Source organism: Epargyreus clarus, unplaced genomic scaffold (assembly GCF_041222505.1).
Source record: "Epargyreus clarus isolate Ecla_fem2 unplaced genomic scaffold, WU_Ecla_fem_2.2 ptg000018l, whole genome shotgun sequence".
Taxonomy (NCBI): domain Eukaryota; kingdom Metazoa; phylum Arthropoda; class Insecta; order Lepidoptera; family Hesperiidae; genus Epargyreus; species Epargyreus clarus.
In genome coordinates, this window is record NW_027332226.1 from 13,660,614 (window position 1) to 13,673,923 (window position 13,310).

The 13,310-nt window shown below is 35.2% G+C and overlaps 1 protein-coding gene across 1 annotated transcript in view; it reads left to right on the plus strand.

Annotated features, from left to right (window-relative positions):
• Positions 1 to 254: 254 nt before the first annotated feature.
• The window catches only part of LOC140749899 (kinesin-like protein CG14535), a 407,024-nt gene continuing 393,968 nt past the window's right edge, over positions 255 to 13,310 (plus strand). The window contains exon 1 of the mRNA XM_073083137.1: positions 255 to 410. The gene's annotated coding sequence lies outside the window, so the exon portion shown is untranslated. The remainder of the gene's footprint in view (positions 411 to 13,310) is intronic.

Genomic DNA, 13,310 nt, shown 5'->3' on the forward strand with positions numbered 1-13,310 from the left:
TTTCGAATTTATAATATTAGTAGTTTAAGTAGTTTATAATCTTTCCAGTGTTTTGTCTTAAATACATTTGTTAAGGGTCTAAGCTTTTTTTTTGTATTGTGTAATAGGACTCATTCGGGAGATGTTACGGTTGCGTTCAGTCCGTCATCCCTCGCGGTGGCGAGCGCGCGTCCGCGACGATCGATTCGAATTTCGAACTTGTTACGATGTTCGTAATTTAAAATTTGTTCTAAACTCAAATTTTAGCGATTTGAATTTTTGTTCCCACGATCGATATATGATTCTAAGTTTATTCCGAGTTCCAAATGTTATAATACGATATTTTTTCCGATGTTCGAATTTTTTTAATATATTTTTTTTGTGTTGTGTTAGTGAATTGTTGTGGGGTATGTCGAAGTGAGTTGTGACAGGTAAGAAATATTTTTAATCATGTATTTTTAAATTAATACTTTGGTTTTAAAAACAATATAATGAGGAAAGTATAATTTGCTTATTACTTAGAATTTCTGCTTAAATCTTAAATGATAATTTACCAAAACAAGTCACTTAAAGACTATGCTTAAAGATTACACTTTGAGATAATAAACCCTAATTTTATACTAACTTTTTTTCATTATCGTAATCAATTTTGATTGTAACCATCTTAAATGGTAAGGTTTCTTACCACCATCAGATGGTTACAGTCATATGGTTGCATAAACGTGGTATATCACCTTATTTATTTATATTTTCTGATATGTGTCTCATAACTTATGGAGATAGAACTTGAAGGTGGTGGAACCCTTTGTGGTTCGACTCCGGCGGCACCACCGCCACACCTATTTCTACCTAATAACAGCAGGGTGTGGTAAGGGAGACAGACTTTTCCGAGGCGTTCCAGCTTAGTCCCAGGGGTAGCGGCGCATCTGTGGCCGACCTCAGGTAGGAATATCTAATCCTATCTGGGGTTGATTACAGATGTCCATGGGCGGCAGTAGCCACTTACCATCAGGTGGACTGCACGCTCGTCTGCTACTCTTATATTATAAAAAAAAAGATAGGAAATGTACACTACTTCATCATGTATTAGACTTTTTCGCGGTTCTCTTTTATTAGGTTTACAGATGTCTATAGGTAGCAATTACAACTTTACAATAATGAATGAAATTAAGTTAATGTTAGTTTTCTATGCCTCTGAGCTAAGAAAGAAGCTTTAATATGGAAATCTTAATCTTTCCGCAACTTCACTTCCGCAAATGTCTATGCTGTTTCAGTGCGTATGCTATTTCCTCCGTTTTTCCTTCATGCATTTGAATTTCCTTACATTAGTTATATGAAATCATTGTAAAACCATTCTTGTCTCATTGCGGGCTACGAGTATCCTCTCAGAGAAGAAGTCATAGTCCACCAAGCTGGCCAAGTACGAACCGGTGGAGAATTTTTAAGTGTTAAGTTTTCTCGCGATGTTTTCCTTCAAAGTTATAGTGGGTAATTATTATTATTATTAATATGCACTTTGAGCGTGTCTGGGATTTGAACCTCGGACCTACGAATGAGAGGCTGATTTTTAACCACTAGGCAATCACTGCTTTTTCGTATGAAATAATCCTAATCCTTACTAATATTATAAATCCGAAAGTAACTCTGTCTGTCTGTCTGTCTGGTTGTCTCTTCTTCACGCCTAAACCACCGAACCGATTTTAATGAAATTTTGTACAAAGATAGTCAGAGACCCGAGAAAGAACATGGATAGTTTTTATCCCGGAAATAACACGGGAACTAGGGATGGCGATCTAAGATCCATTGTTCGGAGAATCGATATTTTGGACCCAAAATATCGATTATTTAATCGATATTAGTAAGGATTGAATTGTAAACTATGCATTTGATCAAGTGATGATCTTTAGCAAAGTTGACGTTGACGAGTAGTTGGTACGAATTTTCAGTTTTATGTATGTTAGTATGTTATATTATTTTCTTTTAAACGCGGGCGAAGCCGCGGGCAAAAACTAGTATAATATATTTTAGTGTTCACGACCAACATACCAGTAAAGTATGTAGGCATACCGTTCCTATTATTAATTTATTAATACCTTAACCCAAAGGCACGCATTTGCAAACCCTTAGTAAGGAACAATAATAAAAGAATCCCCAAAAATTGTTTCGTAAATTCCTTCTAAATATTTCAACGCAATGTTCGACCATGTTAATAAAGTGCATCATTACACAGATAAGCTATGATAACAGAGAAAACGAATATTTATTTATTTAGTAAATATTTAATGTTATGATATTGATTATAAAGTAATGATATTTAATATTAATAGGATATTCAAATATTGGGCATTAGTATTACTATTACTGGGCACCTAATTGGTGTTGCTTTGTTAGTCATTTGGGGGTAGATATAATTTATTTTGGTTCGAACATTCTTACTAGGGATTTAAGGTATATAAAATCATTATTAATATTATTAGTTTATCTAGTACTAGTCTATCTAGAAAGGGAAACTATGGTCAATACTGGCCATTGATAGATTGAAGATGATCTGAATACACATATTTACGATTAGACTATTGGATTTCTTGGATTGGGTATAATTTCAACAATTACTAAGATTTTATTTCAGTTCTAATGAATTCAAAAACCTTAAACTGATTTAAATTAAGATTGTACGTAAAATTACGTTCAGTTAATTGTCGTAGTTCACGAAATGACATGTTGTAAAGTTAGATAAATCGTCGGTTCTGCTAATTGCTACGGTAATAGAATTAACATCATTATTAAAATAATATTAATATACCCACTTTTATAAAAAAGGCAGATAGAAAAAAATGAATGAAAACTCTAAATGTGTTTAAGTGCTTGATGGAATGGTCACCTTATTGATACGCAGCATACGTAGCATACGTAGAGGGTTCTGGGTTCCATCCTCGGTCTGTGAGTGTGGTGGTTCTGTGAGTGTAGGATCAAGCGCAAAGCGTCAAGCATCTCCCACTGTTTCTACATTACTCTGTGGTGCACCCTCGTCCACACCCCACTTGTGGCCGTCATACACACGCTCCCCCGTATAAATCTAAAACAAACCACCGTACACTGTATACTGTACATTTTTAGGCATTCGTTTGAGCATCGCAATTGCGCTAATTTAATTAATATTTTAGCAGTCAAACGGACAAATTATTAAAGTAAATTGAATAAATTTACGCTCTTTATAATTGTACAGTTTGTTGTTGAATAGATGTATGTTTGGTTGTACATTTTAAGTTGAAATGGATTTTACGGTGCTTTCAATATTTATGTTAGAATATTTTAAAATGCTAATATTGTGTTTTGATAAAACTGGTAGTAAGTGGGAGCAATGGACCATTGACATATTGGATATTTAAGGCCTTCATTGTGGCAGAGACGTTGTAGTGTAATAAGGAGGATTATACCTTTTTTAATTAAAGAAGTAAGCGAGCATGTCTCTTTGGTTTGTTTCTCCTTGCTCTCTGGCGTCTTTGCATGATGGCCGTCTCATAGGTAGGTAAGCCGGAATCCCCACCCTTCTAGATTAGAGGTTATAAAGAAACTAGTGATAACTGCTTAACGCAATAAATTGAACGCAATTTGAAGGTGGTAGAACCCTTTGTGGTGCGACTCCGGCGGCACCACCGCCACACCTATTTCTACCTAGTAACAGCAGTATTAGGCGCTGCTGTGTTCCGGTTTGAAGGATGTGGTAAGGGAGACAGACTTTTCCGAGGCGTTCCAGCTTAGTCCTGGGGTAGCGGCGCATCTGTGGCCGAGCTCAGGTAGGAATATATAATCCTATCTGGGGTTGATTACAGATATCCATGGGCGGCAGTAGCTACTTACCATCAGGTGGACTGCATGCTCGTCTGCTACTCCTATTTTATAAAAAAAATACGCGGTGTTATTGTATCGTTTGTACAACCTTTTAAACGTATCTACTGTGTTATTTTACTAAATTGATAACTTATTGCTGATGCAAGGTTTAATTTTAACCCAACTCACAGCTACAAAATAATAATCATTGTATAAAAATATAGAGAAAGTTTTATCATAAATAACATGTGAGATACTCGCTATCTTTAATATTTTATCTATAGGGTGGAAACTCGATAGTGGGGATGTCAAACTACCCTAGAAGTACTCCGAAACTACTTATCTAACCCTTAGAGACCTTGCTACAATCCCTGTGTCTCGTTGTATTTTATGAATATTGTAAAACATTTTTCGGCTTTTAACCATGAAGGAAAAGATATTCATATTTGGTTTTAGTATCTGTACTAATATGAGATAACAAGCATTGGATAGCCTAGATCTAGAGTCTAGGCTTCAGGAGGAGTGAGATTCGAATCGATTATTTTTTTATGAATGCGTATTAGAAATTAATTATCAATTATTTAAACGGTGGTTATTTTTAAGAAAAGTTCGCTCGGGCCAGCGCAGAGGACTATGGCCCAAACCCTGTTTACTGTGAGAGGAGACCTGACATCCTGCCCACTAGTGGGACAGTAGTGAGTAGACGACGACTCTTGCTTAGTTGCGGCTCAGTCGCAACCTTTACTTAAGTTAATAAAAGGTAACAGAATAATAACACTGGGCCTTTTATATAGCAGACAAACATATTAAAAATTCTAACTTTAAAGTTATCGCATACAATAAAATATAGGTACAAAATACAAAGTAGTATAGATATTCCGAAATCGAACCCAGTAACATCTGCATGTTAGACCAGAATATCTAATGCTACGAAGCTTGTAATATATTAGTTAAAATACTTACAATATTATCATTATAAAATTCAATATCATTTCCATTTCCATATTTCCGTGAATGGTAAGCTCGTAATTAATACAGAAATTAACGTTGAAATTCAAAGGCGATTAAAACGGTCACGCGATGTTAATTTATTTATGATATAATTAGAGGATGACAGCTGTCTGAGTGATTCGCGCACAAATTTGATGGCCACCCACTAATTAGGGTAGAAAATTAGGTTTGGGTATTAGGAATTGTAGATATACCCACTCGAAGAGAAAATCAAGTATAGCTTTGTGGTTTGTGTAGATCGTGGGCAACATGCCTATGGGTTTTATAAATAAAGTAAAATAGTTCTTAAAAGGTATGAAACTACCCAGTTTCCTATAAAATCATTTACTCATGAGAATTTAAAGTTTCCTTAAGCACTGCTCCAATAACTCAGTTTAGAACTAGACAAAGCTGAACTAAGTGAGTGGAGCTCGGCTTAGCTCAATCCTCCAGATAGCACGACTTTGGAACTTCTAAACTAAGTATGGGAACAAAAGAACATCTTATAGTATAGGATATTTTTATGCATTTCGGTCGCTTAGGTACATAAAGGTGTGTTCTTGGTAGCTACGTACTTACATATGTCCCTATGAGTGGGGTATGTATGTATGCGGTAAAAAAAGTAAAAACAATTGTGCCTTTGAAGTATTTTAGTTAAAAAAAGTTCCAAATCTACCAATAATTTTGATTTGTACTAATGTACATTAGTCACACATTAATAAAAATATAAGTAGTAAGAACAGTAATTCAACAAAAACAATTTAAGTCCAGGTTCAAATCCGGAAGTAAATCATACGAGTACATCTAGTTACACATCATGTCTTGCCCAGGGCGATGCATTCACACAAAATTCTAGATAGCATAAAATTGAGACGAGCAATTTCTGGCCCCACAAAAGGAGCTTTCAGCGATATAAAAGGACTTCCTTCAGCCTGGATCGTTTTAAAGAAAATTGACATTTTGGCCCGCGTTATCACGTGAACTTTACTCGTAGCTTCAAGTCACATTTTTGGAAGCTTAGAATCATAAGATATAAAGCTCAACGTAGGCGCGATGTGCTATTTAGGTAAATTTAAAATTTGTTTTAATTTTTTTGCCTGTTGTGAATTGAAAGTGGAATGGAGTAATTTTGAAAAACGAAGCTCGTATAACCTTGTGTAGATATCAATTGATCTACGAAGTTAAATAACGTGAGATCCTAATCCTATCTGGGGTTGATTATATATGTACATGGGCAGCATTAGCCACTTACCATGAGGTGGGTAGCATGCTCGTCTGCTCCTATATTATAAAAAAATATCCTAAAAAATGGAAGCAACCTGAATATTTTGCCTTGGATTAATTTAGTTAGCGAAAATTAGCGCTTCGCAAAAGTCACGTAAAATCTAGTTAGACCACAAAAAAGCATTATGGAACACCATTCCTAAGCTACAGCCTTAGTTCAGGCTATTCAAAAAATTCGAAAGGTCGTTAGTCATGAAGAGTCGACCTGTTCCGGCATGTTAAGCACGTTCAAATCACGTTGACCGGAGCCCATCGACACGTCAATTGTTGAAATGTAATTTTACATACCGAATTTCAGGATTTTGAACATTTCGTAAATTATATTGCATAGTTTTTATGATATTGAAGTGGCAGGTGCAGCCTGATTGTAAGTGGCTGCCGCCGCCTATGAACCGATGAACATCTGTAATTAATCTCAGATAAGAGTCCTGAGATTGACCTGAGATTTGAGGACTAATGAGAATGCCTCGGATAAGTATGTCTTCTTTCCCTTTCTTCCTTTAGACGCCTCTTACGACATACAGAGGATAGGAGGTAGCCTGGCTCTATACTTGTCATGAAACTATGGTAACAAGCAATTGGTGACTTAAAAATAAAGAACCATCATATTTTGACATTTAAGATAATACTCGTATATACTGTGCGATGTTTTTTTGTGTTGTTCCTATCAGGTTCATGCTAATCCGTTTGTGTTTTAAAAATAAATACGTAGCAGTGGAACGTTTGTTGGTTAATTACCTTGATTAGAACCAATAGTAGCAATTTAGTAATAACAATTATACCTAAGAACTACTGCAAGGAAACTAAAATGTCAGAAATAAATGTAATAACTACAATTTATTAAAATGGTGAATTAATTATGACGAATGCTAAATGTTGTGTTGCATGCCTCTACACATTTCTGTTAACTGTTTCGATTAGGACTACCATATGGAGAAAAGAGGTATGTTAAGTCTTACTGGTTGGTCTAAGACCCGAATTAGACGCAATCTTTACCATGCCCAGTAGACAGTATTGGGTTGATGATGTTATAGAATATAATGGCAGGCTTCAAACTCTAGGGGCGTATACAATACCACTAATTTTAAGAGATAAAAAAACTTAATAACTTTTAACGTCGAAGAGTTTTTATGGTTTTCTTAAAAAAATGTTTACCTATTATCTGTTGAGAGATTATTAATTGACAAATATGGAAGCGGATGACGTAATAACTGAAAATACGCATTTTTTACGCCCCTATGGCTTGAAGAACGCGATATCATAAATGAGTTGGATTAAAAAAAGACTATGATTAAATAAGTCATAAGTGTTATTTAAGTAAAGTTGTTATAGTGTGTTGTTGTTATAATCTTCGGCAAAGTATTACAGTCTCACTGTTGGGCAAAGATCTAAGTATGAGAAAGGTTAAGACCATTGTGTACCACGTTGGACAAGTGTTTTGTTTTTAAGAGTTCAGTTTTTATCGCGATGTTTTTCTTCATAAATAAATTAATGTGTTAAGCACACATAACTTTGCAAAACCAACTGCTCTCATATTTCTATATTAGTGTAAATATTCTACATTTTCTAAATTTACTTCTCTTCTTTGTAAACCATAGGAGATCCAATCAATTAAGGCGAACTGTGACAAGTTCACAAACGGCAGTAAACTATATTTTAGGCTTTGGCGTTGCTTAATATGGCACTCTCTCGGTTAGTATTTGTGTGGGCTTTGAGTATTTTTAGTAATACTGAGAAGTATAGAAAATCGCAGTGATAGCCTAGTGGTTAAGAAAGTCGACCACTCGATCGAGGGGTCCAAGGCTCAAATCCCAGGCACGCACCTCTGATTTTTCAAAGTTACGTGCGTATTAGAAATTTATTATCACTAGTTAAAACGGTGAAGGAAAACATCGTGAGGAAACCTGCATACCTGAGAGATTTATAAAAAAAAATCACAAGGGTATATGAAGTCTACCAATACGCACTTGGCCAGCGCGCTGGACTATGGCCTAATCCTTCTCATTCTGAGAGGAGACCCGTGCCCAGCAGTGGGACAGTAATGGGTTGTTGATGATGATGATACAAAATCTTAAAAGAGAAAATATTTTTATCTTATTATACAGTAGAAGCAAACAAGCTTACAATCCCCTCGATATTAAGCGGCTACTGCTGCCCATGGCGGTTGTGCAGATAGAAATGGAATCTTATTATAAGTCGGCCTCAGAGGCGTTGCTGCTTTCAGGGAGATAAATGAGTCGATGTTGCCTCCATTTACGAATTAAGAAGTATTTTACTTTTTAAAGTAGAACTCTGTGTGATTGAGTCCAGCGGCACCACTACCACAATTATCTCCGTCTAAAAACAGCAGTTTTAAAAGCTGCTGTGTTCTTGTTTGAAGGGTACGGTAAGGGAGACATACTTATACGAGGCATTCCAGCTTAGACCTCGGCTCATCTGCTGCTAAAAAATAAACCTTAAACTTGTACCTATTCTATGTAAAATTTTGAGTCGTATCTCATGAGTTATACTTGCAATACATTTTAAAAAGATAGCATAGTTACCTAAACCTCCTCGTAACTAAACCTTAGATTAACGCAGACGTAAGACTGAGTCAAGATCCCGGAAATAAAGCTCTAAGTGTTCTTAAGATGTTGCTAAACCCCAGATTGCGGTTTCATTACCGCACTGAAGTCGCTTTTATTTATTTTTACATTTTATGACACGACAGGTAAGCGAAAAGTGACAGGAATAAATTACGGAATTAGTTTTTAGTCTAAGACAAAAAAGTTGAAGTATTTTTGATAATCAAAGTACCATTTTCATGAGTGACTTTGAGAGCCATATTGGGATGTTTCATTAGTTATCTAATTAACCTTAGTGCTTATTTTTAATCTCATAAAAATTGCAAAAAATGACACAGATACACACTTACCTTTGAATTCCACGCAGTAACGATTTTGTATCCTTCAAGAGTTATCGATCTTTAGTTTGGTCTAAGTTCGTATTTGGACCGAAATATGCACAAAAATCTTCATAAGTCTACCAATTCGCACTTGGCCAGCGCGGTGGACTATGGCCTTCTCATTCTGAGAGGAGTCCCCTGCCCAGCAGTGGGAAGTGATGGGTTGTTGATGAAGATGCACAAAAATCAAAAACTGTCGTTTTTACTGCAAGTTCGGTTCACTATTTCGATTTCAAGAGTAAACAATTGTGTCAACTTCATTTTCAAAGTACACTCACAAAAGATTTGTTTGTAAAGTTGCGAAGCGTTTTTTATTTTTTGTTTAAAAGTCCATCGAGTTTTTCACATGTTTTCCACATAGTGACTATACTATGCACTTATTTAAAATTCACACATGCAGCAGTTGGGAAGCGCCGTTCGCGACAATTTGCGTATTTTACTCAAAATAAAGTAAAATTTGCATGCGGTCGCTCTACAGTCAAAGAGCGTAAAATTTTTGCTAATTTTATTTTCGATTCTCTCGAGTGTTTTTCGGAGTTATTCTTTTCGGTTTTGGACAGTGTTATACTTATGACATTTTAACAATCTGGTCGAAAAATGTGGAAGATATTTTATTATATTATATAGTTCAGGATAGTCCAAACATTAGATAAATTTTATATAGGTCCTTAAAAAACGTAATAATATTAAGCTGATCTATTTATTACAAAATTCGCCGTGTAATGTAGTACCTTAGTATAGGTCGGTTTTTTAACTACACTCTTTAAAAATAAAGCACTAAAAATTAGAACTCTTATAGCAAGACATCTATAGAAATCACTTTAGTTTGAATCCCCGACTTCTACATATTTAAAGTGGTGAATACAATACAAATATAATATACAATAACATATTTTCACAAACAGTATTTTGCTAACTGTAGATAGATATTGTGAAAATCATTTCAGATTTCACAATATCCCTCTCAACTTTCATCAAATACGAGCTTCCTGTGCACCAATTTTTATACTAGCATTGTCAAAGGGGGTAATATCAACGGAACATTTTTGATTTTTGAAAAAAGTTTTTATCGATTCCTCATTCTCTATGGTCACTGGTTCCATAGAGCATTGTTGACGTACAAATAACGTTCTTCTCTTTATTTGTTTAACGTCATAGAGTTAGACATAATTTTAAAAAGTATAGCAACCATAACGTTGTGTTTGTCAACAATGCGATTGTTAGCTATGATTCTAGGGCCGTTAACAATACTTGACCTAGTGGTTGGAAACTCTGTCTATGATCGGGAGGTCCGTGGTTCAAATCCTAGGAAACTGATTTTTAAATTTGATGTGCGTATCAGAAATTAATTATCACTTGCTTAAACGGCGAAGGCAAATATCGTGAAGAACCCTGCATGCCTTAAGAAACAATTTCTCAAGTGTATATGAAGTCTACCAATTCGTACTTGACTAAAGCATTGGATTATAGGCTTAAGCTTTTCTGACGAGACCCATACCCAGCAGTGAAATAGTAATGGGTTGACATTGACAGAATACTGAAAGCAAAATTGGCAATAAAATTCATTTAATGTAAATGAAACTTAACATTTGATAAGATACTCGTATTTAGTTTGTTAAAGCAGTTGTTACTCAAAACGAACTAAATCTTAAATTAATAGCGGACATTATATTTTTGGCGATTTTTCACATCCGACTTACAGACTACACTTTAGGTAACGATTTAAATCTTTGTTTTATGTCGGGTTTATGTATAAGTGCTGCTTCCTTTAATGTTTCGAGTGCAGTCCTGTTGAGCCTTGCCTTTTGTTTCATTTTGCAGTTTAATTCTCAGTGAATGAAATCTCGGTTAGATCCCGCTTTGTCAAGAGATTTTGTCTAGATGACATTTGTGGGATGGATGAATAAATGTTCCATTATCATTGACAAATCTAGTTGAGTTAGAAGAGAAATGAACAGAATGAATGCATTGCATTAGTACGTAGGTACTAACTCATGATTACAGGATAAGCGGAAAATATATTTTTTAACTGCTCTTTTGACATGTGATGTGTTCTGGGTTCAGTCCCCGGCTAGACAAATATTTAAATGACTTAAGTTTCTGTTCTGGTTCTGGGTATTCGTGTCTTTTTGTAAACACGAAATCTACGGCACATAAAAAGCCAATAATGCCATTAAAACTTGTAAAGTTTATACTTTTCATAACGTTTACTATACTTAAACCATTAACCAATTCAGCCATTAACCCATTTTTCAGCGTTTCGGAGGGTAAGCAGAACGCAATAAGCATTTTTAGTTGTCCAGGTTGTTATTATAGCATAGCAATCTTTATTTTTTTTTTTTTAATATAGGAGTAGCAGACAAGCATGCAGTCCGCCTGATGGTAAGTGGCTACTGCCGCCCATATACATGTGTTATCAACCTCAGATATTATCAGACATTCCTACCTGAGGTCGGCCACAGATGCGCCGCTACCCCTGAGGACGGAGCTGGAACGCTTCGGAAAAGTATGTCTCCTTTACCACACCCTTCAAAACGGTACACAGCTAACCTAACCTAACCTAACAATGCTGTTCTTAGGCTGAAATAGGTGTGGCGGTGGTGCCGCCGGAGTCAAACCACAAAGGGTTCTACCACCTTGATTTCTTTAAGTGCAGGGGAGTATTGGACACTTTGAAAATATCGGCAATGTTATGTATATAACGTTATAATCACTCGCTTTAACCTCAAATGAAGATATGAGAAAACCAGCATACCTACTTGAGAGATTAAAAAAAGTTATTTTAGTTCGAGTATGTTAAGTCTACTTCCTACTTGGCTAGCGCGTTGGACTGGCCTAGTCCTTCTCATTCTGAGAGGCGACACCAACCCAGCAGTGGGACAGTTATGGGTCGATGATGAATATCGACGAGAGTGGTGTTCACATCAAAATTCAATTTTAAATACCAGGGGATTTAATCAACAAATCGTATTACCCAAACAACAGGTAACTGGATTCCAAAAACAAACCCTTTAAAAGCAAACATTTCAACAACATTCTTTAATCCTATTACTTGTAAAAATGTTATTTGAAAAAGGTAATAAAAAATTCAAATGCTGATTCAAGGATCCAATTTATAGTGTCTTTGTTTAGTGAAATTGGGGTTGCCATTCTCAAAACTCCCCTGTTACTATAACCAGAATACCATAGATCTAAATCCATAGACGTGATAATGGAAAGTAGATATGTTTAATGAAACAGCAAGTGATCAATGTCATGCCACTCATGTGATAATGATGTTAGGTTGTCATCTCCACCTCAAGTAGTACTATAGTAGTTTGATCTGAGGTTAATTGATGATAGGTTTTAGAATTAAAAAAAAAAAAAAAACAAAATTTGTAAAAGTGAAGCATAGATACCGCGGTAAATCCTCGTATTCAAACCACAAAGGGTTGTACCACATTCAGGAAAAATTAAACTTGGTCATAGATGCATCTCTACTCCTGAGAAGTGTGTGAAACGTCTCGAAAAAAGAAAAAAAAAACTGTGCCATTATTATCCACCCATAAACCAGTATTTTTATCTTATCGCAATAGTACAATTGTTTTGGAGCCAGCATTAAGTCAGAGAGTTTTTAAAACTTCAAAGACCATTAAAAACTTCAGTGTTACATCCATACATTTTTACACCTAATAGGCGAATGTCAATTTTGGTTATAACGATGGCACCTCTATAGATTTAAATCTGTGTTGTACCCTACCGGTCTTGTTTGGACCCTAATGATTGACGGGTCGCGTGCCGGGCCCGCGACGGCTGCTAGAAAAAATCTATTATTTAATTCTATATTAAAAACTTGTAGTTTGCTGATGTGGGGTGGAATTTGTTGATAATGATGGACGTTTTAGTAGGTTTTCATTTAATGTATCATGATACTTGTGTTATAATATTAATTATGTAGGGTTTTTATATCAATCAACAACAAATCGTATTACCCAAATCGTTTATATCAATCAGGGGAAAAATCACATGTTTTTGTATTTAGACTTGGAGGACGTTATAAAGGTTTGTAAAAGATATTCTGCATATGTAAAAGATGCAAAACTATCAAATCAAATCATTTTTTTTAATTCAAAATATGATCTTTACAGAGCACTTTTTGAATGTCAATACTACTACTATCTACTATCTATAAAACAACTACTATCTATCAAATTCAAACTATCGTCCGTTGCACTTGATTTAAATCTATGATTGGTTTGATCCCTCTAAGCCTAAAATATCAATTTGATTTAAATAGATTAAA